General features: G+C 46.8%; 46 non-coding genes across 46 annotated transcripts; all 46 read left to right on the top strand.

The window, feature by feature from the left end:
* The first annotated feature begins 85 nt into the window (after nt 1-85).
* Nucleotides 86-204, top strand: LOC135807390 (5S ribosomal RNA). Its single transcript, XR_010551670.1, has one exon. It is a non-coding gene; the product is annotated as a 5S ribosomal RNA (ribosomal RNA).
* A 408-nt stretch (nt 205-612) lies between these two features.
* LOC135807389 (5S ribosomal RNA) lies at nt 613-731 on the top strand. Its single transcript, XR_010551669.1, has one exon. It is a non-coding gene; the product is annotated as a 5S ribosomal RNA (ribosomal RNA).
* A 406-nt stretch (nt 732-1,137) lies between these two features.
* Nucleotides 1,138-1,256, top strand: LOC135807387 (5S ribosomal RNA). Its single transcript, XR_010551667.1, has one exon. It is a non-coding gene; the product is annotated as a 5S ribosomal RNA (ribosomal RNA).
* A 405-nt stretch (nt 1,257-1,661) lies between these two features.
* LOC135807385 (5S ribosomal RNA) lies at nt 1,662-1,780 on the top strand. The gene has a single exon (XR_010551666.1). It is a non-coding gene; the product is annotated as a 5S ribosomal RNA (ribosomal RNA).
* Nucleotides 1,781-2,185: 405 nt separating this feature from the next.
* LOC135807384 (5S ribosomal RNA) lies at nt 2,186-2,304 on the top strand. The gene has a single exon (XR_010551665.1). It is a non-coding gene; the product is annotated as a 5S ribosomal RNA (ribosomal RNA).
* Nucleotides 2,305-2,709: 405 nt separating this feature from the next.
* On the top strand, nt 2,710-2,828 carry LOC135807383 (5S ribosomal RNA). The gene has a single exon (XR_010551664.1). It is a non-coding gene; the product is annotated as a 5S ribosomal RNA (ribosomal RNA).
* A 407-nt stretch (nt 2,829-3,235) lies between these two features.
* Nucleotides 3,236-3,354, top strand: LOC135807382 (5S ribosomal RNA). The gene has a single exon (XR_010551663.1). It is a non-coding gene; the product is annotated as a 5S ribosomal RNA (ribosomal RNA).
* A 411-nt stretch (nt 3,355-3,765) lies between these two features.
* LOC135807381 (5S ribosomal RNA) lies at nt 3,766-3,884 on the top strand. Its single transcript, XR_010551662.1, has one exon. It is a non-coding gene; the product is annotated as a 5S ribosomal RNA (ribosomal RNA).
* A 407-nt stretch (nt 3,885-4,291) lies between these two features.
* LOC135807380 (5S ribosomal RNA) lies at nt 4,292-4,410 on the top strand. The gene has a single exon (XR_010551661.1). It is a non-coding gene; the product is annotated as a 5S ribosomal RNA (ribosomal RNA).
* Nucleotides 4,411-4,821: 411 nt separating this feature from the next.
* Nucleotides 4,822-4,940, top strand: LOC135807379 (5S ribosomal RNA). The gene has a single exon (XR_010551660.1). It is a non-coding gene; the product is annotated as a 5S ribosomal RNA (ribosomal RNA).
* A 405-nt stretch (nt 4,941-5,345) lies between these two features.
* On the top strand, nt 5,346-5,464 carry LOC135807378 (5S ribosomal RNA). Its single transcript, XR_010551659.1, has one exon. It is a non-coding gene; the product is annotated as a 5S ribosomal RNA (ribosomal RNA).
* A 407-nt stretch (nt 5,465-5,871) lies between these two features.
* LOC135807377 (5S ribosomal RNA) lies at nt 5,872-5,990 on the top strand. Its single transcript, XR_010551658.1, has one exon. It is a non-coding gene; the product is annotated as a 5S ribosomal RNA (ribosomal RNA).
* A 418-nt stretch (nt 5,991-6,408) lies between these two features.
* On the top strand, nt 6,409-6,527 carry LOC135807375 (5S ribosomal RNA). The gene has a single exon (XR_010551656.1). It is a non-coding gene; the product is annotated as a 5S ribosomal RNA (ribosomal RNA).
* A 1,539-nt stretch (nt 6,528-8,066) lies between these two features.
* LOC135807374 (5S ribosomal RNA) lies at nt 8,067-8,185 on the top strand. Its single transcript, XR_010551655.1, has one exon. It is a non-coding gene; the product is annotated as a 5S ribosomal RNA (ribosomal RNA).
* A 408-nt stretch (nt 8,186-8,593) lies between these two features.
* On the top strand, nt 8,594-8,712 carry LOC135807373 (5S ribosomal RNA). The gene has a single exon (XR_010551654.1). It is a non-coding gene; the product is annotated as a 5S ribosomal RNA (ribosomal RNA).
* A 396-nt stretch (nt 8,713-9,108) lies between these two features.
* LOC135807372 (5S ribosomal RNA) lies at nt 9,109-9,227 on the top strand. Its single transcript, XR_010551653.1, has one exon. It is a non-coding gene; the product is annotated as a 5S ribosomal RNA (ribosomal RNA).
* Nucleotides 9,228-9,632: 405 nt separating this feature from the next.
* LOC135807371 (5S ribosomal RNA) lies at nt 9,633-9,751 on the top strand. Its single transcript, XR_010551652.1, has one exon. It is a non-coding gene; the product is annotated as a 5S ribosomal RNA (ribosomal RNA).
* A 412-nt stretch (nt 9,752-10,163) lies between these two features.
* Nucleotides 10,164-10,282, top strand: LOC135807369 (5S ribosomal RNA). The gene has a single exon (XR_010551651.1). It is a non-coding gene; the product is annotated as a 5S ribosomal RNA (ribosomal RNA).
* A 403-nt stretch (nt 10,283-10,685) lies between these two features.
* On the top strand, nt 10,686-10,804 carry LOC135807368 (5S ribosomal RNA). The gene has a single exon (XR_010551650.1). It is a non-coding gene; the product is annotated as a 5S ribosomal RNA (ribosomal RNA).
* Nucleotides 10,805-11,213: 409 nt separating this feature from the next.
* On the top strand, nt 11,214-11,332 carry LOC135807367 (5S ribosomal RNA). Its single transcript, XR_010551649.1, has one exon. It is a non-coding gene; the product is annotated as a 5S ribosomal RNA (ribosomal RNA).
* A 412-nt stretch (nt 11,333-11,744) lies between these two features.
* Nucleotides 11,745-11,863, top strand: LOC135807366 (5S ribosomal RNA). Its single transcript, XR_010551648.1, has one exon. It is a non-coding gene; the product is annotated as a 5S ribosomal RNA (ribosomal RNA).
* Nucleotides 11,864-12,268: 405 nt separating this feature from the next.
* LOC135807365 (5S ribosomal RNA) lies at nt 12,269-12,387 on the top strand. The gene has a single exon (XR_010551647.1). It is a non-coding gene; the product is annotated as a 5S ribosomal RNA (ribosomal RNA).
* Nucleotides 12,388-12,799: 412 nt separating this feature from the next.
* On the top strand, nt 12,800-12,918 carry LOC135807363 (5S ribosomal RNA). Its single transcript, XR_010551645.1, has one exon. It is a non-coding gene; the product is annotated as a 5S ribosomal RNA (ribosomal RNA).
* Nucleotides 12,919-13,325: 407 nt separating this feature from the next.
* Nucleotides 13,326-13,444, top strand: LOC135807362 (5S ribosomal RNA). The gene has a single exon (XR_010551644.1). It is a non-coding gene; the product is annotated as a 5S ribosomal RNA (ribosomal RNA).
* A 411-nt stretch (nt 13,445-13,855) lies between these two features.
* Nucleotides 13,856-13,974, top strand: LOC135807361 (5S ribosomal RNA). The gene has a single exon (XR_010551643.1). It is a non-coding gene; the product is annotated as a 5S ribosomal RNA (ribosomal RNA).
* Nucleotides 13,975-14,384: 410 nt separating this feature from the next.
* Nucleotides 14,385-14,503, top strand: LOC135807650 (5S ribosomal RNA). The gene has a single exon (XR_010551922.1). It is a non-coding gene; the product is annotated as a 5S ribosomal RNA (ribosomal RNA).
* A 410-nt stretch (nt 14,504-14,913) lies between these two features.
* Nucleotides 14,914-15,032, top strand: LOC135807360 (5S ribosomal RNA). Its single transcript, XR_010551642.1, has one exon. It is a non-coding gene; the product is annotated as a 5S ribosomal RNA (ribosomal RNA).
* A 409-nt stretch (nt 15,033-15,441) lies between these two features.
* LOC135807359 (5S ribosomal RNA) lies at nt 15,442-15,560 on the top strand. The gene has a single exon (XR_010551641.1). It is a non-coding gene; the product is annotated as a 5S ribosomal RNA (ribosomal RNA).
* Nucleotides 15,561-15,969: 409 nt separating this feature from the next.
* On the top strand, nt 15,970-16,088 carry LOC135807358 (5S ribosomal RNA). Its single transcript, XR_010551640.1, has one exon. It is a non-coding gene; the product is annotated as a 5S ribosomal RNA (ribosomal RNA).
* Nucleotides 16,089-16,492: 404 nt separating this feature from the next.
* LOC135807357 (5S ribosomal RNA) lies at nt 16,493-16,611 on the top strand. The gene has a single exon (XR_010551639.1). It is a non-coding gene; the product is annotated as a 5S ribosomal RNA (ribosomal RNA).
* Nucleotides 16,612-17,019: 408 nt separating this feature from the next.
* LOC135807356 (5S ribosomal RNA) lies at nt 17,020-17,138 on the top strand. Its single transcript, XR_010551638.1, has one exon. It is a non-coding gene; the product is annotated as a 5S ribosomal RNA (ribosomal RNA).
* A 406-nt stretch (nt 17,139-17,544) lies between these two features.
* Nucleotides 17,545-17,663, top strand: LOC135807355 (5S ribosomal RNA). The gene has a single exon (XR_010551637.1). It is a non-coding gene; the product is annotated as a 5S ribosomal RNA (ribosomal RNA).
* Nucleotides 17,664-18,074: 411 nt separating this feature from the next.
* On the top strand, nt 18,075-18,193 carry LOC135807673 (5S ribosomal RNA). The gene has a single exon (XR_010551943.1). It is a non-coding gene; the product is annotated as a 5S ribosomal RNA (ribosomal RNA).
* A 408-nt stretch (nt 18,194-18,601) lies between these two features.
* On the top strand, nt 18,602-18,720 carry LOC135807351 (5S ribosomal RNA). The gene has a single exon (XR_010551636.1). It is a non-coding gene; the product is annotated as a 5S ribosomal RNA (ribosomal RNA).
* Nucleotides 18,721-19,133: 413 nt separating this feature from the next.
* On the top strand, nt 19,134-19,252 carry LOC135807349 (5S ribosomal RNA). Its single transcript, XR_010551634.1, has one exon. It is a non-coding gene; the product is annotated as a 5S ribosomal RNA (ribosomal RNA).
* A 416-nt stretch (nt 19,253-19,668) lies between these two features.
* On the top strand, nt 19,669-19,787 carry LOC135807348 (5S ribosomal RNA). Its single transcript, XR_010551633.1, has one exon. It is a non-coding gene; the product is annotated as a 5S ribosomal RNA (ribosomal RNA).
* Nucleotides 19,788-20,198: 411 nt separating this feature from the next.
* LOC135807347 (5S ribosomal RNA) lies at nt 20,199-20,317 on the top strand. Its single transcript, XR_010551632.1, has one exon. It is a non-coding gene; the product is annotated as a 5S ribosomal RNA (ribosomal RNA).
* A 408-nt stretch (nt 20,318-20,725) lies between these two features.
* LOC135807718 (5S ribosomal RNA) lies at nt 20,726-20,844 on the top strand. The gene has a single exon (XR_010551986.1). It is a non-coding gene; the product is annotated as a 5S ribosomal RNA (ribosomal RNA).
* Nucleotides 20,845-21,254: 410 nt separating this feature from the next.
* LOC135807346 (5S ribosomal RNA) lies at nt 21,255-21,373 on the top strand. Its single transcript, XR_010551631.1, has one exon. It is a non-coding gene; the product is annotated as a 5S ribosomal RNA (ribosomal RNA).
* A 416-nt stretch (nt 21,374-21,789) lies between these two features.
* On the top strand, nt 21,790-21,908 carry LOC135807345 (5S ribosomal RNA). The gene has a single exon (XR_010551630.1). It is a non-coding gene; the product is annotated as a 5S ribosomal RNA (ribosomal RNA).
* Nucleotides 21,909-22,319: 411 nt separating this feature from the next.
* LOC135807344 (5S ribosomal RNA) lies at nt 22,320-22,438 on the top strand. Its single transcript, XR_010551629.1, has one exon. It is a non-coding gene; the product is annotated as a 5S ribosomal RNA (ribosomal RNA).
* Nucleotides 22,439-22,846: 408 nt separating this feature from the next.
* Nucleotides 22,847-22,965, top strand: LOC135807717 (5S ribosomal RNA). The gene has a single exon (XR_010551985.1). It is a non-coding gene; the product is annotated as a 5S ribosomal RNA (ribosomal RNA).
* Nucleotides 22,966-23,373: 408 nt separating this feature from the next.
* On the top strand, nt 23,374-23,492 carry LOC135807343 (5S ribosomal RNA). Its single transcript, XR_010551628.1, has one exon. It is a non-coding gene; the product is annotated as a 5S ribosomal RNA (ribosomal RNA).
* A 414-nt stretch (nt 23,493-23,906) lies between these two features.
* On the top strand, nt 23,907-24,025 carry LOC135807342 (5S ribosomal RNA). Its single transcript, XR_010551627.1, has one exon. It is a non-coding gene; the product is annotated as a 5S ribosomal RNA (ribosomal RNA).
* A 405-nt stretch (nt 24,026-24,430) lies between these two features.
* On the top strand, nt 24,431-24,549 carry LOC135807341 (5S ribosomal RNA). The gene has a single exon (XR_010551626.1). It is a non-coding gene; the product is annotated as a 5S ribosomal RNA (ribosomal RNA).
* A 403-nt stretch (nt 24,550-24,952) lies between these two features.
* Nucleotides 24,953-25,071, top strand: LOC135807716 (5S ribosomal RNA). Its single transcript, XR_010551984.1, has one exon. It is a non-coding gene; the product is annotated as a 5S ribosomal RNA (ribosomal RNA).
* Nucleotides 25,072-25,437: the final 366 nt, after the last annotated feature.

The raw sequence follows: 25,437 nt of genomic DNA, 5'->3' as shown, positions 1-25,437 counted from the left end.
TTTGTGTGTGTGTGTGTGTTATTGTGCGTGCGTGCGCGACACTGGGTGTTTTCAGTATAAGGGGAGTCGGCGAAAGGAAAAGAATGTCTACGGCCATACCACGTTGAAAATACCGGTTCTCGTCCGATCACCGAAGTCAAGCAACGTCGGGCGAGGTTAGTACTTGGATGGGTGACCGCCTGGGAATACCTCGTGCTGTAGACTTTTTCTTTTCTTTTCTTTTCTTTTCTTTCCTTTTCATTCCATTTCTTTTCTTCTTCTTCTTCTTTTCTTCTCTTTCTTTGTCTTCCTTGCTGCAAGGCTCAGTTCTTCTTCAGTGTTCGTCGCACAGAAAACAGGACAGTGCTGCGTAGATCTACGTTCTTTTTGATTATTCATCGGCTTCAGTCTATCTTCAAAGGTGTTTTTTTCTTTCTTCCCCGAACCCCTGACCCAGCATGCAATTGCGTATTTGCAGCCGCACGCAGGCAGACGCCCTAGATCCCTGATGGCAGCTATGGACTGTACCTGTGCGCCCAGCATGTATTTGTGTGTGTGTGTGTGTGTTATTGTGCGTGCGTGCGCGACACTGGGTGTTTTCAGTATAAGGGGAGTCGGCGAAAGGAAAAGAATGTCTACGGCCATACCACGTTGAAAATACCGGTTCTCGTCCGATCACCGAAGTCAAGCAACGTCGGGCGAGGTTAGTACTTGGATGGGTGACCGCCTGGGAATACCTCGTGCTGTAGACTTTTTTCTTTTCTTTTCTTTTCCTTTCTTTCCTTTTCATTTCATTTCTTTTCTTCTTCTTCTTTTCTTCTCTTTCTTTGTCTTCCTTGCTGCAAGGCTCAGTTCTTCTTCTGTGTTCGTCGCACAGAAAACAGGACAGTGCTGCGTAGATCTACGTTCTTTTTGATTATTCAACGGCTTCAGTCTATCTTCAAAGGTGTTTTTTTCTTTCTTCCCCGAACCCCTGACCCAGCATGCAATTGCGTATTTGCAGCCGCACGCAGGCAGACGCCCTAGATCCCTGATGGCAGCTATGGACTGTACCTGTGCGCCCAGCATGTATTTGTGTGTGTGTGTGTGTGTTATTGTGCTTGCGTGCGCGACACTGGGTGTTTTCAGTATAAGGGGAGTCGGCGAAAGGAAAAGAATGTCTACGGCCATACCACGTTGAAAATACCGGTTCTCGTCCGATCACCGAAGTCAAGCAACGTCGGGCGAGGTTAGTACTTGGATGGGTGACCGCCTGGGAATACCTCGTGCTGTAGACTTTTTTCTTTTCTTTTCTTTTCTTTTCTTTCCTTTTCATTTCATTTCTTTTCTTCTTCTTCTTCTTTTCTTCTCTTTCTTTGTCTTCCTTGCTGCAAGGCTCAGTTCTTCTTCAGTGTTCGTCGCACAGAAAACAGGACAGTGCTGCGTAGATCTACGTTCTTTTTGATTATTCAGCGGCTTCAGTCTATCTTCAAAGGTGTTTTTTTCTTTCTTCCCCGAACCCCTGACCCAGCATGCAATTGCGTATTTGCAGCCGCACGCAGGCAGACGCCCTAGATCCCTGATGGCAGCTATGGACTGTACCTGTGCGCCCAGCATGTATTTGTGTGTTTGTGTGTTATTGCGCGTGCGTGCGCGACACTGGGTGTTTTCAGTATAAGGGAAGTCGGCGAAAGGAAAAGAATGTCTACGGCCATACCACGTTGAAAATACCGGTTCTCGTCCGATCACCGAAGTCAAGCAACGTCGGGCGAGGTTAGTACTTGGATGGGTGACCGCCTGGGAATACCTCGTGCTGTAGACTTTTTTCTTTTCTTTTCTTTTCTTTTCTTTCCTTTTCATTTCATTTCTTTTCTTCTTCTTCTTCTTTTCTTCTCTTTCTTTGTCTTCCTTGCTGCAAGGCTCAGTTCTTCTTCAGTGTTCGTCGCACAGAAAACAGGACAGTGCTGCGTAGATCTACGTTCTTTTTGATTATTCAGCGGCTTCAGTCTATCTTCAAAGGTGTTTTTTTCTTTCTTCCCCGAACCCCTGACCCAGCATGCAATTGCGTATTTGCAGCCGCACGCAGGCAGACGCCCTAGATCCCTGATGGCAGCTATGGACTGTACCTGTGCGCCCAGCATGTATTTGTGTGTGTGTGTGTTATTGTGCGTGCGTGCGCGACACTGGGTGTTTTCAGTATAAGGGGAGTCGGCGAAAGGAAAAGAATGTCTACGGCCATACCACGTTGAAAATACCGGTTCTCGTCCGATCACCGAAGTCAAGCAACGTCGGGCGAGGTTAGTACTTGGATGGGTGACCGCCTGGGAATACCTCGTGCTGTAGACTTTTTTCTTTTCTTTTCTTTTCTTTTCTTTCCTTTTCATTTCATTTCTTTTCTTCTTCTTCTTCTTTTCTTCTCTTTCTTTGTCTTCCTTGCTGCAAGGCTCAGTTCTTCTTCAGTGTTCGTCGCACAGAAAACAGGACAGTGCTGCGTAGATCTACGTTCTTTTTGATTATTCAGCGGCTTCAGTCTATCTTCAAAGGTGTTTTTTTCTTTCTTCCCCGAACCCCTGACCCAGCATGCAATTGCGTATTTGCAGCCGCACGCAGGCAGACGCCCTAGATCCCTGATGGCAGCTATGGACTGTACCTGTGCGCCCAGCATGTATTTGTGTGTGTGTGTGTTATTGTGCGTGCGTGCGCGACACTGGGTGTTTTCAGTATAAGGGGAGTCGGCGAAAGGAAAAGAATGTCTACGGCCATACCACGTTGAAAATACCGGTTCTCGTCCGATCACCGAAGTCAAGCAACGTCGGGCGAGGTTAGTACTTGGATGGGTGACCGCCTGGGAATACCTCGTGCTGTAGACTTTTTTCTTTTCTTTTCTTTTCTTTTCTTTCCTTTTCATTTCATTTCTTTTCTTCTTCTTCTTCTTTTCTTCTCTTTCTTTGTCTTCCTTGCTGCAAGGCTCAGTTCTTCTTCAGTGTTCGTCGCACAGAAAACAGGACAGTGCTGCGTAGATCTACGTTCTTTTTGATTATCCAGCGGCTTCAGTCTATCTTCAAAGGTGTTTTTTTCTTTCTTCCCCGAACCCCTGACCCAGCATGCAATTGCGTATTTGCAGCCGCACGCAGGCAGACGCCCTAGATCCCTGATGGCAGCTATGGACTGTACCTGTGCGCCCAGCATGTATTTGTGTGTGTGTGTGTGTTATTGTGCGTGCGTGCGCGACACTGGGTGTTTTCAGTATAAGGGGAGTCGGCGAAAGGAAAAGAATGTCTACGGCCATACCACGTTGAAAATACCGGTTCTCGTCCGATCACCGAAGTCAAGCAACGTCGGGCGAGGTTAGTACTTGGATGGGTGACCGCCTGGGAATACCTCGTGCTGTAGACTTTTTTCTTTTCTTTTCTTTTCTTTTCTTTCCTTTTCATTTCATTTCTTTTCTTCTTCTTCTTCTTCTTCTTTTCTTCTCTTTCTTTGTCTTCCTTGCTGCAAGGCTCAGTTCTTCTTCAGTGTTCGTCGCACAGAAAACAGGACAGTGCTGCGTAGATCTACGTTCTTTTTGATTATTCAGCGGCTTCAGTCTATCTTCAAAGGTGTTTTTTTCTTTCTTCCCCGAACCCCTGACCCAGCATGCAATTGCGTATTTGCAGCCGCACGCAGGCAGACGCCCTAGATCCCTGATGGCAGCTATGGACTGTACCTGTGCGCCCAGCATGTATTTGTGTGTGTGTGTGTTATTGTGCGTGCGTGCGCGACACTGGGTGTTTTCAGTATAAGGGGAGTCGGCGAAAGGAAAAGAATGTCTACGGCCATACCACGTTGAAAATACCGGTTCTCGTCCGATCACCGAAGTCAAGCAACGTCGGGCGAGGTTAGTACTTGGATGGGTGACCGCCTGGGAATACCTCGTGCTGTAGACTTTTTTCTTTTCTTTTCTTTTCTTTTCTTTCCTTTTCATTTCATTTCTTTTCTTCTTCTTCTTCTTTTCTTCTCTTTCTTTGTCTTCCTTGCTGCAAGGCTCAGTTCTTCTTCAGTGTTCGTCGCACAGAAAACAGGACAGTGCTGCGTAGATCTACGTTCTTTTTGATTATCCAGCGGCTTCAGTCTATCTTCAAAGGTGTTTTTTTCTTTCTTCCCCGAACCCCTGACCCAGCATGCAATTGCGTATTTGCAGCCGCACGCAGGCAGACGCCCTAGATCCCTGATGGCAGCTATGGACTGTACCTGTGCGCCCAGCATGTATTTGTGTGTGTGTGTGTGTTATTGTGCGTGCGTGCGCGACACTGGGTGTTTTCAGTATAAGGGGAGTCGGCGAAAGGAAAAGAATGTCTACGGCCATACCACGTTGAAAATACCGGTTCTCGTCCGATCACCGAAGTCAAGCAACGTCGGGCGAGGTTAGTACTTGGATGGGTGACCGCCTGGGAATACCTCGTGCTGTAGACTTTTTTCTTTTCTTTTCTTTTCTTTTCTTTCCTTTTCATTTCATTTCTTTTCTTCTTCTTCTTCTTCTTCTTTTCTTCTCTTTCTTTGTCTTCCTTGCTGCAAGGCTCAGTTCTTCTTCAGTGTTCGTCGCACAGAAAACAGGACAGTGCTGCGTAGATCTACGTTCTTTTTGATTATTCAGCGGCTTCAGTCTATCTTCAAAGGTGTTTTTTTCTTTCTTCCCCGAACCCCTGACCCAGCATGCAATTGCGTATTTGCAGCCGCACGCAGGCAGACGCCCTAGATCCCTGATGGCAGCTATGGACTGTACCTGTGCGCCCAGCATGTATTTGTGTGTGTGTGTGTTATTGTGCGTGCGTGCGCGACACTGGGTGTTTTCAGTATAAGGGGAGTCGGCGAAAGGAAAAGAATGTCTACGGCCATACCACGTTGAAAATACCGGTTCTCGTCCGATCACCGAAGTCAAGCAACGTCGGGCGAGGTTAGTACTTGGATGGGTGACCGCCTGGGAATACCTCGTGCTGTAGACTTTTTTCTTTTCTTTTCTTTTCTTTTCTTTCCTTTTCATTTCATTTCTTTTCTTCTTCTTCTTCTTTTCTTCTCTTTCTTTGTCTTCCTTGCTGCAAGGCTCAGTTCTTCTTCAGTGTTCGTCGCACAGAAAACAGGACAGTGCTGCGTAGATCTACGTTCTTTTTGATTATTCAGCGGCTTCAGTCTATCTTCAAAGGTGTTTTTTTCTTTCTTCCCCGAACCCCTGACCCAGCATGCAATTGCGTATTTGCAGCCGCACGCAGGCAGACGCCCTAGATCCCTGATGGCAGCTATGGACTGTACCTGTGCGCCCAGCATGTATTTGTGTGTGTGTGTGTTATTGTGCGTGCGTGCGCGACACTGGGTGTTTTCAGTATAAGGGGAGTCGGCGAAAGGAAAAGAATGTCTACGGCCATACCACGTTGAAAATACCGGTTCTCGTCCGATCACCGAAGTCAAGCAACGTCGGGCGAGGTTAGTACTTGGATGGGTGACCGCCTGGGAATACCTCGTGCTGTAGACTTTTTTCTTTTCTTTTCTTTTCTTTTCTTTCCTTTTCATTTCATTTCTTTTCTTCTTCTTCTTCTTTTCTTCTCTTTCTTTGTCTTCCTTGCTGCAAGGCTCAGTTCTTCTTCAGTGTTCGTCGCACAGAAAACAGGACAGTGCTGCGTAGATCTACGTTCTTTTTGATTATCCAGCGGCTTCAGTCTATCTTCAAAGGTGTTTTTTTCTTTCTTCCCCGAACCCCTGACCCAGCATGCAATTGCGTATTTGCAGCCGCACGCAGGCAGACGCCCTAGATCCCTGATGGCAGCTATGGACTGTACCTGTGCGCCCAGCATGTATTTGTGTGTGTGTGTGTGTTATTGTGCGTGCGTGCGCGACACTGGGTGTTTTCAGTATAAGGGGAGTCGGCGAAAGGAAAAGAATGTCTACGGCCATACCACGTTGAAAATACCGGTTCTCGTCCGATCACCGAAGTCAAGCAACGTCGGGCGAGGTTAGTACTTGGATGGGTGACCGCCTGGGAATACCTCGTGCTGTAGACTTTTTTCTTTTCTTTTCTTTTCTTTTCTTTTCTTTCCTTTTCATTTCATTTCTTTTCTTCTTCTTCTTCTTTTCTTCTCTTTCTTTGTCTTCCTTGCTGCAAGGCTCAGTTCTTCTTCAGTGTTCGTCGCACAGAAAACAGGACAGTGCTGCGTAGATCTACGTTCTTTTTGATTATTCAGCGGCTTCAGTCTATCTTCAAAGGTGTTTTTTTCTTTCTTCCCCGAACCCCTGACCCAGCATGCAATTGCGTATTTGCAGCCGCACGCAGGCAGACGCCCTAGATCCCTGATGGCAGCTATGGACTGTACCTGTGCGCCCAGCATGTATTTGTGTGTGTGTGTGTGTGTGTGTTATTGTGCGTGCGTGCGCGACACTGGGTGTTTTCAGTATAAGGGGAGTCGGCGAAAGGAAAAGAATGTCTACGGCCATACCACGTTGAAAATACCGGTTCTCGTCCGATCACCGAAGTCAAGCAACGTCGGGCGAGGTTAGTACTTGGATGGGTGACCGCCTGGGAATACCTCGTGCTGTAGACTTTTTTCTTTTCTTTTCTTTTCTTTTGTTTCCTTTTCATTTCATTTCTTTTCTTCTTCTTCTTCTTCTTTTCTTCTCTTTCTTTGTCTTCCTTGCTGCAAGGCTCAGTTCTTCTTCAGTGTTCGTCGCACAGAAAACAGGACAGTGCTGCGTAGATCCTTTCCCCTGCATGTGTGGCGTTCCCCAGGGCTCTGTTCTTGGTCCGCTGCTTTTTGTACTCTATGTTCGTTCGATCCAGTCCATTGTCTCCGAGTTTTGTGTGAAAGTTATTCAATTTGCTGACGATATTCTATTGTATGTTTGCGGTACGCAGAAGAATGCGCTTAGCAACTCCCTGTCTGCAGCTGTCTCAGCCATTAGTACCTGGCTGTCAAACCGCAATTTAATTCTAAATGCTCGGAAGACACAAGTGCTCTTCCTGTCTACGCCACATATTACTGACCACCAATTTGCAGTCTACTGCCATGGAGTGCAGCTCAAGCAAGTGACATGTGCAAAGTACCTTGGAATACATTTGGACCAGGATCTTTCTTGGAGCACTCAAGTTGATTCTATGGTCTCCAAACTAGCCAGTAAAATTGGTATTCTGTTCCGAAATCGACACAATATTCCGCTGACTTGCCGAGAAACCTTCGTAAAGTGCCTAGTGTTGCCAGATTTTCTATATGCATCAAATTGTTTTTCTGCTGGCCTTTCCTTAACCCAGTTAGGTAGGCTTGAACGAATGCTAAAGCGAGCTTTGCGTTCAGTGTACGATACTGGTTTTTGTAGCCCATCAAGCCCTTTATTTGCGAGACTTGGTCTAGATCGTTTGGCAACCATGTATTGCAAGAAATTACTGTATCTGACGTGGCGCTGTTTGGAAGGCCGCTGTAGTGTCACATTAAGTCAAATGTTCGAGCGTTTAAATAATGGTCTTGCAACGCGCAGCCTTGTATCACGCACTCTTAAGTTGCCCATGCTCAGAACTGCCTTTGCCCGTCATGGCGCTTCCTTCCAATGTGCTAAGCTGTGGAATGATTTGCACCCTCTAGCTCGCTGTGTGGATAACTCCGCCCGTTTTAAGAAACTGTTACCCCAATGCCTTGCTTTTTCACGCTAGTAATTATGACTTTCAGCTATGCAAAATGCGAACATGATCACCTATCCAATACCGGTAGTCTATTATTATATTAATTATTCATATCTTTTTGCATCTTTCCCTCGAGTGGGTCTATTGTTATTAGGCAATTGTCTGTTATAGTCACCACTATAAATAAAAATCCAATCCAATCCAATCCAAAAAAATCTACGTTCTTTTTGATTATTCAGCGGCTTCAGTCTATCTTCAAAGGTGTTTTTTTCTTTCTTCCCCGAACCCCTGACCCAGCATGCAATTGCGTATTTGCAGCCGCACGCAGGCAGACGCCCTAGATCCCTGATGGCAGCTATGGACTGTACCTGTGCGCCCAGCATGTATTTGTGTGTGTGTGTGTTATTGTGCGTGCGTGCGCGACACTGGGTGTTTTCAGTATAAGGGGAGTCGGCGAAAGGAAAAGAATGTCTACGGCCATACCACGTTGAAAATACCGGTTCTCGTCCGATCACCGAAGTCAAGCAACGTCGGGCGAGGTTAGTACTTGGATGGGTGACCGCCTGGGAATACCTCGTGCTGTAGACTTTTTTCTTTTCTTTTCTTTTCTTTTCTTTTCTTTCCTTTTCATTTCATTTCTTTTCTTCTTCTTCTTCTTTTCTTCTCTTTCTTTGTCTTCCTTGCTGCAAGGCTCAGTTCTTCTTCAGTGTTCGTCGCACAGAAAACAGGACAGTGCTGCGTAGATCTACGTTCTTTTTGATTATTCAGCGGCTTCAGTCTATCTTCAAAGGTGTTTTTTTCTTTCTTCCCCGAACCCCTGACCCAGCATGCAATTGCGTATTTGCAGCCGCACGCAGGCAGACGCCCTAGATCCCTGATGGCAGCTATGGACTGTACCTGTGCGCCCAGCATGTATTTGTGTGTGTGTGTTATTGCGCGTGCGTGCGCGACACTGGGTGTTTTCAGTATAAGGGGAGTCGGCGAAAGGAAAAGAATGTCTACGGCCATACCACGTTGAAAATACCGGTTCTCGTCCGATCACCGAAGTCAAGCAACGTCGGGCGAGGTTAGTACTTGGATGGGTGACCGCCTGGGAATACCTCGTGCTGTAGACTTTTTTCTTTTCTTTTCTTTCCTTTTCATTTCATTTCTTTTCTTCTTCTTCTTTTCTTCTCTTTCTTTGTCTTCCTTGCTGCAAGGCTCAGTTCTTCTTCAGTGTTCGTCGCACAGAAAACAGGACAGTGCTGCGTAGATCTACGTTCTTTTTGATTATTCAGCGGCTTCAGTCTATCTTCAAAGGTGTTTTTTTCTTTCTTCCCCGAACCCCTGACCCAGCATGCAATTGCGTATTTGCAGCCGCACGCAGGCAGACGCCCTAGATCCCTGATGGCAGCTATGGACTGTACCTGTGCGCCCAGCATGTATTTGTGTGTGTGTGTGTGTGTTATTGTGCGTGCGTGCGCGACACTGGGTGTTTTCAGTATAAGGGGAGTCGGCGAAAGGAAAAGAATGTCTACGGCCATACCACGTTGAAAATACCGGTTCTCGTCCGATCACCGAAGTCAAGCAACGTCGGGCGAGGTTAGTACTTGGATGGGTGACCGCCTGGGAATACCTCGTGCTGTAGACTTTTTTCTTTTCTTTTCTTTTCTTTTCTTTCCTTTTCATTTCATTTCTTTTCTTCTTCTTCTTCTTTTCTTCTCTTTCTTTGTCTTCCTTGCTGCAAGGCTCAGTTCTTCTTCAGTGTTCGTCGCACAGAAAACAGGACAGTGCTGCGTAGATCTACGTTCTTTTTGATTATTCAGCGGCTTCAGTCTATCTTCAAAGGTGTTTTTTTCTTTCTTCCCCGAACCCCTGACCCAGCATGCAATTGCGTATTTGCAGCCGCACGCAGGCAGACGCCCTAGATCCCTGATGGCAGCTATGGACTGTACCTGTGCGCCCAGCATGTATTTGTGTGTGTGTGTGTTATTGTGCGTGCGTGCGCGACACTGGGTGTTTTCAGTATATTGGGAGTCGGCGAAAGGAAAAGAATGTCTACGGCCATACCACGTTGAAAATACCGGTTCTCGTCCGATCACCGAAGTCAAGCAACGTCGGGCGAGGTTAGTACTTGGATGGGTGACCGCCTGGGAATACCTCGTGCTGTAGACTTTTTTCTTTTCTTTTCTTTTCTTTTCTTTCCTTTTCATTTCATTTCTTTTCTTCTTCTTCTTCTTCTTTTCTTCTCTTTCTTTGTCTTCCTTGCTGCAAGGCTCAGTTCTTCTTCAGTGTTCGTCGCACAGAAAACAGGACAGTGCTGCGTAGATCTACGTTCTTTTTGATTATTCAGCGGCTTCAGTCTATCTTCAAAGGTGTTTTTTTCTTTCTTCCCCGAACCCCTGACCCAGCATGCAATTGCGTATTTGCAGCCGCACGCAGGCAGACGCCCTAGATCCCTGATGGCAGCTATGGACTGTACCTGTGCGCCCAGCATGTATTTGTGTGTGTGTGTGTGTGTTATTGTGCGTGCGTGCGCGACACTGGGTGTTTTCAGTATAAGGGGAGTCGGCGAAAGGAAAAGAATGTCTACGGCCATACCACGTTGAAAATACCGGTTCTCGTCCGATCACCGAAGTCAAGCAACGTCGGGCGAGGTTAGTACTTGGATGGGTGACCGCCTGGGAATACCTCGTGCTGTAGACTTTTTTCTTTTCTTTTCTTTTCTTTTCTTTCCTTTTCATTTCATTTCTTTTCTTCTTCTTCTTCTTTTCTTCTCTTTCTTTGTCTTCCTTGCTGCAAGGCTCAGTTCTTCTTCAGTGTTCGTCGCACAGAAAACAGGACAGTGCTGCGTAGATCTACGTTCTTTTTGATTATTCAGCGGCTTCAGTCTATCTTCAAAGGTGTTTTTTTCTTTCTTCCCCGAACCCCTGACCCAGCATGCAATTGCGTATTTGCAGCCGCACGCAGGCAGACGCCCTAGATCCCTGATGGCAGCTATGGACTGTACCTGTGCGCCCAGCATGTATTTGTGTGTGTGTGTTATTGCGCGTGCGTGCGCGACACTGGGTGTTTTCAGTATAAGGGGAGTCGGCGAAAGGAAAAGAATGTCTACGGCCATACCACGTTGAAAATACCGGTTCTCGTCCGATCACCGAAGTCAAGCAACGTCGGGCGAGGTTAGTACTTGGATGGGTGACCGCCTGGGAATACCTCGTGCTGTAGACTTTTTTCTTTTCTTTTCTTTTCTTTTCTTTCCTTTTCATTTCATTTCTTTTCTTCTTCTTCTTCTTTTCTTCTCTTTCTTTGTCTTCCTTGCTGCAAGGCTCAGTTCTTCTTCAGTGTTCGTCGCACAGAAAACAGGACAGTGCTGCGTAGATCTACGTTCTTTTTGATTATTCAGCGGCTTCAGTCTATCTTCAAAGGTGTTTTTTTCTTTCTTCCCCGAACCCCTGACCCAGCATGCAATTGCGTATTTGCAGCCGCACGCAGGCAGACGCCCTAGATCCCTGATGGCAGCTATGGACTGTACCTGTGCGCCCAGCATGTATTTGTGTGTGTGTGTGTGTGTTATTGTGCGTGCGTGCGCGACACTGGGTGTTTTCAGTATAAGGGGAGTCGGCGAAAGGAAAAGAATGTCTACGGCCATACCACGTTGAAAATACCGGTTCTCGTCCGATCACCGAAGTCAAGCAACGTCGGGCGAGGTTAGTACTTGGATGGGTGACCGCCTGGGAATACCTCGTGCTGTAGACTTTTTTCTTTTCTTTTCTTTTCTTTTCTTTCCTTTTCATTTCATTTCTTTTCTTCTTCTTCTTCTTCTTTTCTTCTCTTTCTTTGTCTTCCTTGCTGCAAGGCTCAGTTCTTCTTCAGTGTTCGTCGCACAGAAAACAGGACAGTGCTGCGTAGATCTACGTTCTTTTTGATTATTCAGCGGCTTCAGTCTATCTTCAAAGGTGTTTTTTTCTTTCTTCCCCGAACCCCTGACCCAGCATGCAATTGCGTATTTGCAGCCGCACGCAGGCAGACGCCCTAGATCCCTGATGGCAGCTATGGACTGTACCTGTGCGCCCAGCATGTATTTGTGTGTGTGTGTGTGTGTTATTGTGCGTGCGTGCGCGACACTGGGTGTTTTCAGTATAAGGGGAGTCGGCGAAAGGAAAAGAATGTCTACGGCCATACCACGTTGAAAATACCGGTTCTCGTCCGATCACCGAAGTCAAGCAACGTCGGGCGAGGTTAGTACTTGGATGGGTGACCGCCTGGGAATACCTCGTGCTGTAGACTTTTTTCTTTTCTTTTCTTTTCTTTTCTTTCCTTTTCATTTCATTTCTTTTCTTCTTCTTCTTCTTTTCTTCTCTTTCTTTGTCTTCCTTGCTGCAAGGCTCAGTTCTTCTTCAGTGTTCGTCGCACAGAAAACAGGACAGTGCTGCGTAGATCTACGTTCTTTTTGATTATTCAGCGGCTTCAGTCTATCTTCAAAGGTGTTTTTTTCTTTCTTCCCCGAACCCCTGACCCAGCATGCAATTGCGTATTTGCAGCCGCACGCAGGCAGACGCCCTAGATCCCTGATGGCAGCTATGGACTGTACCTGTGCGCCCAGCATGTATTTGTGTGTGTGTGTGTTATTGTGCGTGCGTGCGCGACACTGGGTGTTTTCAGTATATTGGGAGTCGGCGAAAGGAAAAGAATGTCTACGGCCATACCACGTTGAAAATACCGGTTCTCGTCCGATCACCGAAGTCAAGCAACGTCGGGCGAGGTTAGTACTTGGATGGGTGACCGCCTGGGAATACCTCGTGCTGTAGACTTTTTTCTTTTCTTTTCTTTTCTTTTCTTTCCTTTTCATTTCATTTCTTTTCTTCTTCTTCTTCTTCTTTTCTTCTCTTTCTTTGTCTTCCTTGCTGCAAGGCTCAGTTCTTCTTCAGTGTTCGTCGCACAGAAAACAGGACAGTGCTGCGTAGATCTACGTTCTTTTTGATTATTCAGCGGCTTCAGTCTATCTTCAAAGGTGTTTTTTTCTTTCTTCCCCGAACCCCTGACCCAGCATGCAATTGCGTATTTGCAGCCGCACGCAGGCAGACGCCCTAGATCCCTGATGGCAGCTATGGACTGTACCTGTGCGCCCAGCATGTATTTGTGTGTGTGTGTGTGTGTTATTGTGCGTGCGTGCGCGACACTGGGTGTTTTCAGTATAAGGGGAGTCGGCGAAAGGAAAAGAATGTCTACGGCCATACCACGTTGAAAATACCGGTTCTCGTCCGATCACCGAAGTCAAGCAACGTCGGGCGAGGTTAGTACTTGGATGGGTGACCGCCTGGGAATACCTCGTGCTGTAGACTTTTTTCTTTTCTTTTCTTTTCTTTTCTTTCCTTTTCATTTCATTTCTTTTCTTCTTCTTCTTCTTTTCTTCTCTTTCTTTGTCTTCCTTGCTGCAAGGCTCAGTTCTTCTTCAGTGTTCGTCGCACAGAAAACAGGACAGTGCTGCGTAGATCTACGTTCTTTTTGATTATTCAGCGGCTTCAGTCTATCTTCAAAGGTGTTTTTTTCTTTCTTCCCCGAACCCCTGACCCAGCATGCAATTGCGTATTTGCAGCCGCACGCAGGCAGACGCCCTAGATCCCTGATGGCAGCTATGGACTGTACCTGTGCGCCCAGCATGTATTTGTGTGTGTGTGTGTGTTATTGTGCGTGCGTGCGCGACACTGGGTGTTTTCAGTATAAGGGGAGTCGGCGAAAGGAAAAGAATGTCTACGGCCATACCACGTTGAAAATACCGGTTCTCGTCCGATCACCGAAGTCAAGCAACGTCGGGCGAGGTTAGTACTTGGATGGGTGACCGCCTGGGAATACCTCGTGCTGTAGACTTTTTTTCTTTTCTTTTCTTTTCTTTTCTTTCCTTTTCATTTCATTTCATTTCTTTTCTTCTTCTTCTTCTTTTCTTCTCTTTCTTTGTCTTCCTTGCTGCAAGGCTCAGTTCTTCTTCAGTGTTCGTCGCACAGAAAACAGGACAGTGCTGCGTAGATCTACGTTCTTTTTGATTATTCAGCGGCTTCAGTCTATCTTCAAAGGTGTTTTTTTCTTTCTTCCCCGAACCCCCGACCCAGCATGCAATTGCGTATTTGCAGCCGCACGCAGGCAGACGCCCTAGATCCCTGATGGCAGCTATGGACTGTACCTGTGCGCCCAGCATGTATTTGTGTGTGTGTGTGTTATTGTGCGTGCGTGCGCGACACTGGGTGTTTTCAGTATAAGGGGAGTCGGCGAAAGGAAAAGAATGTCTACGGCCATACCACGTTGAAAATACCGGTTCTCGTCCGATCACCGAAGTCAAGCAACGTCGGGCGAGGTTAGTACTTGGATGGGTGACCGCCTGGGAATACCTCGTGCTGTAGACTTTTTTCTTTTCTTTTCTTTTCTTTTCTTTCCTTTTCATTTCATTTCTTTTCTTCTTCTTCTTCTTCTTTTCTTCTCTTTCTTTGTCTTCCTTGCTGCAAGGCTCAGTTCTTCTTCAGTGTTCGTCGCACAGAAAACAGGACAGTGCTGCGTAGATCTACGTTCTTTTTGATTATTCAGCGGCTTCAGTCTATCTTCAAAGGTGTTTTTTTCTTTCTTCCCCGAACCCCTGACCCAGCATGCAATTGCGTATTTGCAGCCGCACGCAGGCAGACGCCCTAGATCCCTGATGGCAGCTATGGACTGTACCTGTGCGCCCAGCATGTATTTGTGTGTGTGTGTGTGTTATTGTGCGTGCGTGCGCGACACTGGGTGTTTTCAGTATAAGGGGAGTCGGCGAAAGGAAAAGAATGTCTACAGCCATACCACGTTGAAAATACCGGTTCTCGTCCGATCACCGAAGTCAAGCAACGTCGGGCGAGGTTAGTACTTGGATGGGTGACCGCCTGGGAATACCTCGTGCTGTAGACTTTTTTCTTTTCTTTTCTTTTCTTTTCTTTCCTTTTCATTTCATTTCTTTTCTTCTTCTTCTTCTTCTTTTCTTCTCTTTCTTTGTCTTCCTTGCTGCAAGGCTCAGTTCTTCTTCAGTGTTCGTCGCACAGAAAACAGGACAGTGCTGCGTAGATCTACGTTCTTTTTGATTATTCAGCGGCTTCAGTCTATCTTCAAAGGTGTTTTTTTCTTTCTTCCCCGAACCCCTGACCCAGCATGCAATTGCGTATTTGCAGCCGCACGCAGGCAGACGCCCTAGATCCCTGATGGCAGCTATGGACTGTACCTGTGCGCCCAGCATGTATTTGTGTGTGTGTGTGTGTTATTGTGCGTGCGTGCGCGACACTGGGTGTTTTCAGTATAAGGGGAGTCGGCGAAAGGAAAAGAATGTCTACGGCCATACCACGTTGAAAATACCGGTTCTCGTCCGATCACCGAAGTCAAGCAACGTCGGGCGAGGTTAGTACTTGGATGGGTGACCGCCTGGGAATACCTCGTGCTGTAGACTTTTTTCTTTTCTTTTCTTTTCTTTTCTTTCCTTTTCATTTCATTTCTTTTCTTCTTCTTCTTCTTCTTCTTTTCTTCTCTTTCTTTGTCTTCCTTGCTGCAAGGCTCAGTTCTTCTTCAGTGTTCGTCGCACAGAAAACAGGACAGTGCTGCGTAGATCTACGTTCTTTTTGATTATTCAGCGGCTTCAGTCTATCTTCAAAGGTGTTTTTTTCTTTCTTCCCCGAACCCCTGACCCAGCATGCAATTGCGTATTTGCAGCCGCACGCAGGCAGACGCCCTAGATCCCTGATGGCAGCTATGGACTGTACCTGTGCGCCCAGCATGTATTTGTGTGTGTGTGTTATTGCGCGTGCGTGCGCGACACTGGGTGTTTTCAGTATAAGGGGAGTCGGCGAAAGGAAAAGAATGTCTACGGCCATACCACGTTGAAAATACCGGTTCTCGTCCGATCACCGAAGTCAAGCAACGTCGGGCGAGGTTAGTACTTGGATGGGTGACCGCCTGGGAATACCTCGTGCTGTAGACTTTTTTCTTTTCTTTTCTTTTCTTTTCTTTCCTTTTCATTTCATTTCTTTTCTTCTTCTTCTTCTTCTTCTTTTCTTCTCTTTCTTTGTCTTCCTTGCTGCAAGGCTCAGTTCTTCTTCAGTGTTCGTCGCACAGAAAACAGGACAGTGCTGCGTAGATCTACGTTCTTTTTGATTATTCAGCGGCTTCAGTCTATCTTCAAAGGTGTTTTTTTCTTTCTTCCCCGAACCCCTGACCCAGCATGCAATTGCGTATTTGCAGCCGCACGCAGGCAGACGCCCTAGATCCCTGATGGCAGCTATGGACTGTACCTGTGCGCCCAGCATGTATTTGTGTGTGTGTGTTATTGCGCGTGCGTGCGCGACACTGGGTGTTTTCAGTATAAGGGGAGTCGGCGAAAGGAAAAGAATGTCTACGGCCATACCACGTTGAAAATACCGGTTCTCGTCCGATCACCGAAGTCAAGCAACGTCGGGCGAGGTTAGTACTTGGATGGGTGACCGCCTGGGAATACCTCGTGCTGTAGACTTTTTTCTTTTCTTTTCTTTTCTTTCCTTTTCATTTCATTTCTTTTCTTCTTCTTCTTCTTTTCTTCTCTTTCTTTGTCTTCCTTGCTGCAAGGCTCAGTTCTTCTTCAGTGTTCGTCGCACAGAAAACAGGACAGTGCTGCGTAGATCTACGTTCTTTTTGATTATTCAGCGGCTTCAGTCTATCTTCAAAGGTGTTTTTTTCTTTCTTCCCCGAACCCCTGACCCAGCATGCAATTGCGTATTTGCAGCCGCACGCAGGCAGACGCCCTAGATCCCTGATGGCAGCTATGGACTGTACCTGTGCGCCCAGCATGTATTTGTGTGTGTGTGTGTGTGTTATTGTGCGTGCGTGCGCGACACTGGGTGTTTTCAGTATAAGGGGAGTCGGCGAAAGGAAAAGAATGTCTACGGCCATACCACGTTGAAAATACCGGTTCTCGTCCGATCACCGAAGTCAAGCAACGTCGGGCGAGGTTAGTACTTGGATGGGTGACCGCCTGGGAATACCTCGTGCTGTAGACTTTTTTCTTTTCTTTTCTTTTCTTTTCTTTCCTTTTCATTTCATTTCTTTTCTTCTTCTTCTTCTTCTTTTCTTCTCTTTCTTTGTCTTCCTTGCTGCAAGGCTCAGTTCTTCTTCAGTGTTCGTCGCACAGAAAACAGGACAGTGCTGCGTAGATCTACGTTCTTTTTGATTATTCAGCGGCTTCAGTCTATCTTCAAAGGTGTTTTTTTCTTTCTTCCCCGAACCCCTGACCCAGCATGCAATTGCGTATTTGCAGCCGCACGCAGGCAGACGCCCTAGATCCCTGATGGCAGGTATGGACTGTACCTGTGCGCCCAGCATGTATTTGTGTGTGTGTGTGTTATTGTGCGTGCGTGCGCGACACTGGGTGTTTTCAGTATATTGGGAGTCGGCGAAAGGAAAAGAATGTCTACGGCCATACCACGTTGAAAATACCGGTTCTCGTCCGATCACCGAAGTCAAGCAACGTCGGGCGAGGTTAGTACTTGGATGGGTGACCGCCTGGGAATACCTCGTGCTGTAGACTTTTTTCTTTTCTTTTCTTTTCTTTTCTTTCCTTTTCATTTCATTTCTTTTCTTCTTCTTCTTCTTCTTTTCTTCTCTTTCTTTGTCTTCCTTGCTGCAAGGCTCAGTTCTTCTTCAGTGTTCGTCGCACAGAAAACAGGACAGTGCTGCGTAGATCTACGTTCTTTTTGATTATTCAGCGGCTTCAGTCTATCTTCAAAGGTGTTTTTTTCTTTCTTCCCCGAACCCCTGACCCAGCATGCAATTGCGTATTTGCAGCCGCACGCAGGCAGACGCCCTAGATCCCTGATGGCAGCTATGGACTGTACCTGTGCGCCCAGCATGTATTTGTGTGTGTGTGTTATTGCGCGTGCGTGCGCGACACTGGGTGTTTTCAGTATAAGGGGAGTCGGCGAAAGGAAAAGAATGTCTACGGCCATACCACGTTGAAAATACCGGTTCTCGTCCGATCACCGAAGTCAAGCAACGTCGGGCGAGGTTAGTACTTGGATGGGTGACCGCCTGGGAATACCTCGTGCTGTAGACTTTTTTCTTTTCTTTTCTTTTCTTTTCTTTCCTTTTCATTTCATTTCTTTTCTTCTTCTTCTTCTTTTCTTCTCTTTCTTTGTCTTCCTTGCTGCAAGGCTCAGTTCTTCTTCAGTGTTCGTCGCACAGAAAACAGGACAGTGCTGCGTAGATCTACGTTCTTTTTGATTATTCAGCGGCTTCAGTCTATCTTCAAAGGTGTTTTTTTCTTTCTTCCCCGAACCCCTGACCCAGCATGCAATTGCGTATTTGCAGCCGCACGCAGGCAGACGCCCTAGATCCCTGATGGCAGCTATGGACTGTACCTGTGCGCCCAGCATGTATTTGTGTGTGTGTGTGTGTGTGTTATTGTGCGTGCGTGCGCGACACTGGGTGTTTTCAGTATAAGGGGAGTCGGCGAAAGGAAAAGAATGTCTATGGCCATACCACGTTGAAAATACCGGTTCTCGTCCGATCACCGAAGTCAAGCAACGTCGGGCGAGGTTAGTACTTGGATGGGTGACCGCCTGGGAATACCTCGTGCTGTAGACTTTTTTCTTTTCTTTTCTTTTCTTTTCTTTCCTTTTCATTTCATTTCTTTTCTTCTTCTTCTTCTTCTTTTCTTCTCTTTCTTTGTCTTCCTTGCTGCAAGGCTCAGTTCTTCTTCAGTGTTCGTCGCACAGAAAACAGGACAGTGCTGCGTAGATCTACGTTCTTTTTGATTATTCAGCGGCTTCAGTCTATCTTCAAAGGTGTTTTTTTCTTTCTTCCCCGAACCCCTGACCCAGCATGCAATTGCGTATTTGCAGCCGCACGCAGGCAGACGCCGTAGATCCCTGATGGCAGCTATGGACTGTACCTGTGCGCCCAGCATGTATTTGTGTGTGTGTGTGTTATTGTGCGTGCGTGCGCGACACTGGGTGTTTTCAGTATAAGGGGAGTCGGCGAAAGGAAAAGAATGTCTACGGCCATACCACGTTGAAAATACCGGTTCTCGTCCGATCACCGAAGTCAAGCAACGTCGGGCGAGGTTAGTACTTGGATGGGTGACCGCCTGGGAATACCTCGTGCTGTAGACTTTTTTCTTTTCTTTTCTTTTCTTTTCTTTCCTTTTCATTTCATTTCTTTTCTTCTTCTTCTTCTTCTTCTTTTCTTCTCTTTCTTTGTCTTCCTTGCTGCAAGGCTCAGTTCTTCTTCAGTGTTCGTCGCACAGAAAACAGGACAGTGCTGCGTAGATCTACGTTCTTTTTGATTATTCAGCGGCTTCAGTCTATCTTCAAAGGTGTTTTTTTCTTTCTTCCCCGAACCCCTGACCCAGCATGCAATTGCGTATTTGCAGCCGCACGCAGGCAGACGCCCTAGATCCCTGATGGCAGCTATGGACTGTACCTGTGCGCCCAGCATGTATTTGTGTGTGTGTGTGTGTTATTGCGCGTGCGTGCGCGACACTGGGTGTTTTCAGTATAAGGGGAGTCGGCGAAAGGAAAAGAATGTCTACGGCCATACCACGTTGAAAATACCGGTTCTCGTCCGATCACCGAAGTCAAGCAACGTCGGGCGAGGTTAGTACTTGGATGGGTGACCGCCTGGGAATACCTCGTGCTGTAGACTTTTTTCTTTTCTTTTCTTTTCTTTCCTTTTCATTTCATTTCTTTTCTTCTTCTTCTTCTTTTCTTCTCTTTCTTTGTCTTCCTTGCTGCAAGGCTCAGTTCTTCTTCAGTGTTCGTCGCACAGAAAACAGGACAGTGCTGCGTAGATCTACGTTCTTTTTGATTATTCAGCGGCTTCAGTCTATCTTCAAAGGTGTTTTTTTCTTTCTTCCCCGAACCCCTGACCCAGCATGCAATTGCGTATTTGCAGCCGCACGCAGGCAGACGCCCTAGATCCCTGATGGCAGCTATGGACTGTACCTGTGCGCCCAGCATGTATTTGTGTGTGTGTGTGTGTGTGTGTGTGTGTGTTATTGTGCGTGCGTGCGCGACACTGGGTGTTTTCAGTATAAGGGGAGTCGGCGAAAGGAAAAGAATGTCTACGGCCATACCACGTTGAAAATACCGGTTCTCGTCCGATCACCGAAGTCAAGCAACGTCGGGCGAGGTTAGTACTTGGATGGGTGACCGCCTGGGAATACCTCGTGCTGTAGACTTTTTTCTTTTCTTTTCTTTTCTTTTCTTTCCTTTTCATTTCATTTCTTTTCTTCTTCTTCTTCTTCTTCTTTTCTTCTCTTTCTTTGTCTTCCTTGCTGCAAGGCTCAGTTCTTCTTCAGTGTTCGTCGCACAGAAAACAGGACAGTGCTGCGTAGATCTACGTTCTTTTTGATTATTCAGCGGCTTCAGTCTATCTTCAAAGGTGTTTTTTTCTTTCTTCCCCGAACCCCTGACCCAGCATGCAATTGCGTATTTGCAGCCGCACGCAGGCAGACGCCCTAGATCCCTGATGGCAGCTATGGACTGTACCTGTGCGCCCAGCATGTATTTGTGTGTGTGTGTGTTATTGTGCGTGCGTGCGCGACACTGGGTGTTTTCAGTATAAGGGGAGTCGGCGAAAGGAAAAGAATGTCTACGGCCATACCACGTTGAAAATACCGGTTCTCGTCCGATCACCGAAGTCAAGCAACGTCGGGCGAGGTTAGTACTTGGATGGGTGACCGCCTGGGAATACCTCGTGCTGTAGACTTTTTTCTTTTCTTTTCTTTTCTTTTCTTTCCTTTTCATTTCATTTCTTTTCTTCTTCTTCTTCTTCTTTTCTTCTCTTTCTTTGTCTTCCTTGCTGCAAGGCTCAGTTCTTCTTCAGTGTTCGTCGCACAGAAAACAGGACAGTGCTGCGTAGATCTACGTTCTTTTTGATTATTCAGCGGCTTCAGTCTATCTTCAAAGGTGTTTTTTTCTTTCTTCCCCGAACCCCTGACCCAGCATGCAATTGCGTATTTGCAGCCGCACGCAGGCAGACGCCCTAGATCCCTGATGGCAGCTATGGACTGTACCTGTGCGCCCAGCATGTATTTGTGTGTGTGTGTGTTATTGTGCGTGCGTGCGCGACACTGGGTGTTTTCAGTATATTGGGAGTCGGCGAAAGGAAAAGAATGTCTACGGCCATACCACGTTGAAAATACCGGTTCTCGTCCGATCACCGAAGTCAAGCAACGTCAGGCGAGGTTAGTACTTGGATGGGTGACCGCCTGGGAATACCTCGTGCTGTAGACTTTTTTCTTTTCTTTTCTTTTCTTTTCTTTCCTTTTCATTTCATTTCTTTTCTTCTTCTTCTTCTTCTTTTCTTCTCTTTCTTTGTCTTCCTTGCTGCAAGGCTCAGTTCTTCTTCAGTGTTCGTCGCACAGAAAACAGGACAGTGCTGCGTAGATCTACGTTCTTTTTGATTATTCAGCGGCTTCAGTCTATCTTCAAAGGTGTTTTTTTCTTTCTTCCCCGAACCCCTGACCCAGCATGCAATTGCGTATTTGCAGCCGCACGCAGGCAGACGCCCTAGATCCCTGATGGCAGCTATGGACTGTACCTGTGCGCCCAGCATGTATTTGTGTGTGTGTGTGTGTTATTGCGCGTGCGTGCGCGACACTGGGTGTTTTCAGTATAAGGGGAGTCGGCGAAAGGAAAAGAATGTCTACGGCCATACCACGTTGAAAATACCGGTTCTCGTCCGATCACCGAAGTCAAGCAACGTCGGGCGAGGTTAGTACTTGGATGGGTGACCGCCTGGGAATACCTCGTGCTGTAGACTTTTTTCTTTTCTTTTCTTTTCTTTCCTTTTCATTTCATTTCTTTTCTTCTTCTTCTTCTTTTCTTCTCTTTCTTTGTCTTCCTTGCTGCAAGGCTCAGTTCTTCTTCAGTGTTCGTCGCACAGAAAACAGGACAGTGCTGCGTAGATCTACGTTCTTTTTGATTATTCAGCGGCTTCAGTCTATCTTCAAAGGTGTTTTTTTCTTTCTTCCCCGAACCCCTGACCCAGCATGCAATTGCGTATTTGCAGCCGCACGCAGGCAGACGCCCTAGATCCCTGATGGCAGCTATGGACTGTACCTGTGCGCCCAGCATGTATTTGTGTGTGTGTGTGTGTGTGTGTGTGTGTGTTATTGTGCGTGCGTGCGCGACACTGGGTGTTTTCAGTATAAGGGGAGTCGGCGAAAGGAAAAGAATGTCTACGGCCATACCACGTTGAAAATACCGGTTCTCGTCCGATCACCGAAGTCAAGCAACGTCGGGCGAGGTTAGTACTTGGATGGGTGACCGCCTGGGAATACCTCGTGCTGTAGACTTTTTTCTTTTCTTTTCTTTTCTTTTCTTTCCTTTTCATTTCATTTCTTTTCTTCTTCTTCTTCTTCTTCTTTTCTTCTCTTTCTTTGTCTTCCTTGCTGCAAGGCTCAGTTCTTCTTCAGTGTTCGTCGCACAGAAAACAGGACAGTGCTGCGTAGATCTACGTTCTTTTTGATTATTCAGCGGCTTCAGTCTATCTTCAAAGGTGTTTTTTTCTTTCTTCCCCGAACCCCTGACCCAGCATGCAATTGCGTATTTGCAGCCGCACGCAGGCAGACGCCCTAGATCCCTGATGGCAGCTATGGACTGTACCTGTGCGCCCAGCATGTATTTGTGTGTGTGTGTGTTATTGTGCGTGCGTGCGCGACACTGGGTGTTTTCAGTATAAGGGGAGTCGGCGAAAGGAAAAGAATGTCTACGGCCATACCACGTTGAAAATACCGGTTCTCGTCCGATCACCGAAGTCAAGCAACGTCGGGCGAGGTTAGTACTTGGATGGGTGACCGCCTGGGAATACCTCGTGCTGTAGACTTTTTTCTTTTCTTTTCTTTTCTTTTCTTTCCTTTTCATTTCATTTCTTTTCTTCTTCTTCTTCTTCTTTTCTTCTCTTTCTTTGTCTTCCTTGCTGCAAGGCTCAGTTCTTCTTCAGTGTTCGTCGCACAGAAAACAGGACAGTGCTGCGTAGATCTACGTTCTTTTTGATTATTCAGCGGCTTCAGTCTATCTTCAAAGGTGTTTTTTTCTTTCTTCCCCGAACCCCTGACCCAGCATGCAATTGCGTATTTGCAGCCGCACGCAGGCAGACGCCCTAGATCCCTGATGGCAGCTATGGACTGTACCTGTGCGCCCAGCATGTATTTGTGTGTGTGTGTGTTATTGTGCGTGCGTGCGCGACACTGGGTGTTTTCAGTATATTGGGAGTCGGCGAAAGGAAAAGAATGTCTACGGCCATACCACGTTGAAAATACCGGTTCTCGTCCGATCACCGAAGTCAAGCAACGTCAGGCGAGGTTAGTACTTGGATGGGTGACCGCCTGGGAATACCTCGTGCTGTAGACTTTTTTCTTTTCTTTTCTTTTCTTTTCTTTCCTTTTCATTTCATTTCTTTTCTTCTTCTTCTTCTTCTTTTCTTCTCTTTCTTTGTCTTCCTTGCTGCAAGGCTCAGTTCTTCTTCAGTGTTCGTCGCACAGAAAACAGGACAGTGCTGCGTAGATCTACGTTCTTTTTGATTATTCAGCGGCTTCAGTCTATCTTCAAAGGTGTTTTTTTCTTTCTTCCCCGAACCCCTGACCCAGCATGCAATTGCGTATTTGCAGCCGCACGCAGGCAGACGCCCTAGATCCCTGATGGCAGCTATGGACTGTACCTGTGCGCCCAGCATGTATTTGTGTGTGTGTGTGTTATTGTGCGTGCGTGCGCGACACTGGGTGTTTTCAGTATATTGGGAGTCGGCGAAAGGAAAAGAATGTCTACGGCCATACCACGTTGAAAATACCGGTTCTCGTCCGATCACCGAAGTCAAGCAACGTCGGGCGAGGTTAGTACTTGGATGGGTGACCGCCTGGGAATACCTCGTGCTGTAGACTTTTTTCTTTTCTTTTCTTTTCTTTTCTTTCCTTTTCATTTCATTTCTTTTCTTCTTCTTCTTCTTCTTTTCTTCTCTTTCTTTGTCTTCCTTGCTGCAAGGCTCAGTTCTTCTTCAGTGTTCGTCGCACAGAAAACAGGACAGTGCTGCGTAGATCTACGTTCTTTTTGATTATTCAGCGGCTTCAGTCTATCTTCAAAGGTGTTTTTTTCTTTCTTCCCCGAACCCCTGACCCAGCATGCAATTGCGTATTTGCAGCCGCACGCAGGCAGACGCCCTAGATCCCTGATGGCAGCTATGGACTGTACCTGTGCGCCCAGCATGTATTTGTGTGTGTGTGTGTGTGTGTTATTGTGCGTGCGTGCGCGACACTGGGTGTTTTCAGTATAAGGGGAGTCGGCGAAAGGAAAAGAATGTCTACGGCCATACCACGTTGAAAATACCGGTTCTCGTCCGATCACCGAAGTCAAGCAACGTCGGGCGAGGTTAGTACTTGGATGGGTGACCGCCTGGGAATACCTCGTGCTGTAGACTTTTTTCTTTTCTTTTCTTTTCTTTTCTTTCCTTTTCATTTCATTTCTTTTCTTCTTCTTCTTCTTTTCTTCTCTTTCTTTGTCTTCCTTGCTGCAAGGCTCAGTTCTTCTTCAGTGTTCGTCGCACAGAAAACAGGACAGTGCTGCGTAGATCTACGTTCTTTTTGATTATTCAGCGGCTTCAGTCTATCTTCAAAGGTGTTTTTTTCTTTCTTCCCCGAACCCCTGACCCAGCATGCAATTGCGTATTTGCAGCCGCACGCAGGCAGACGCCCTAGATCCCTGATGGCAGCTATGGACTGTACCTGTGCGCCCAGCATGTATTTGTGTGTGTGTGTGTTATTGTGCGTGCGTGCGCGACACTGGGTGTTTTCAGTATATTGGGAGTCGGCGAAAGGAAAAGAATGTCTACGGCCATACCACGTTGAAAATACCGGTTCTCGTCCGATCACCGAAGTCAAGCAACGTCGGGCGAGGTTAGTACTTGGATGGGTGACCGCCTGGGAATACCTCGTGCTGTAGACTTTTTTCTTTTCTTTTCTTTTCTTTTCTTTCCTTTTCATTTCATTTCTTTTCTTCTTCTTCTTCTTTTCTTCTCTTTCTTTGTCTTCCTTGCTGCAAGGCTCAGTTCTTCTTCAGTGTTCGTCGCACAGAAAACAGGACAGTGCTGCGTAGATCTACGTTCTTTTTGATTATTCAGCGGCTTCAGTCTATCTTCAAAGGTGTTTTTTTCTTTCTTCCCCGAACCCCTGACCCAGCATGCAATTGCGTATTTGCAGCCGCACGCAGGCAGACGCCCTAGATCCCTGATGGCAGCTATGGACTGTACCTGTGCGCCCAGCATGTATTTGTGTGTGTGTGTTATTGCGCGTGCGTGCGCGACACTGGGTGTTTTCAGTATAAGGGGAGTCGGCGAAAGGAAAAGAATGTCTACGGCCATACCACGTTGAAAATACCGGTTCTCGTCCGATCACCGAAGTCAAGCAACGTCAGGCGAGGTTAGTACTTGGATGGGTGACCGCCTGGGAATACCTCGTGCTGTAGACTTTTTTCTTTTCTTTTCTTTTCTTTTCTTTCCTTTTCATTTCATTTCTTTTCTTCTTCTTCTTCTTCTTTTCTTCTCTTTCTTTGTCTTCCTTGCTGCAAGGCTCAGTTCTTCTTCAGTGTTCGTCGCACAGAAAACAGGACAGTGCTGCGTAGATCTACGTTCTTTTTGATTATTCAGCGGCTTCAGTCTATCTTCAAAGGTGTTTTTTTCTTTCTTCCCCGAACCCCTGACCCAGCATGCAATTGCGTATTTGCAGCCGCACGCAGGCAGACGCCCTAGATCCCTGATGGCAGCTATGGACTGTACCTGTGCGCCCAGCATGTATTTGTGTGTGTGTGTGTTATTGTGCGTGCGTGCGCGACACT

The sequence above is a fragment of the Sycon ciliatum genome, chromosome 1 (genome assembly GCF_964019385.1).
Source record: "Sycon ciliatum chromosome 1, ocSycCili1.1, whole genome shotgun sequence".
NCBI lineage: Eukaryota > Metazoa > Porifera > Calcarea > Leucosolenida > Sycettidae > Sycon > Sycon ciliatum.
The sequence above is the reverse complement of the archived record's forward strand: the minus strand, read 5'-3'. Positions and strand labels throughout refer to the sequence as shown.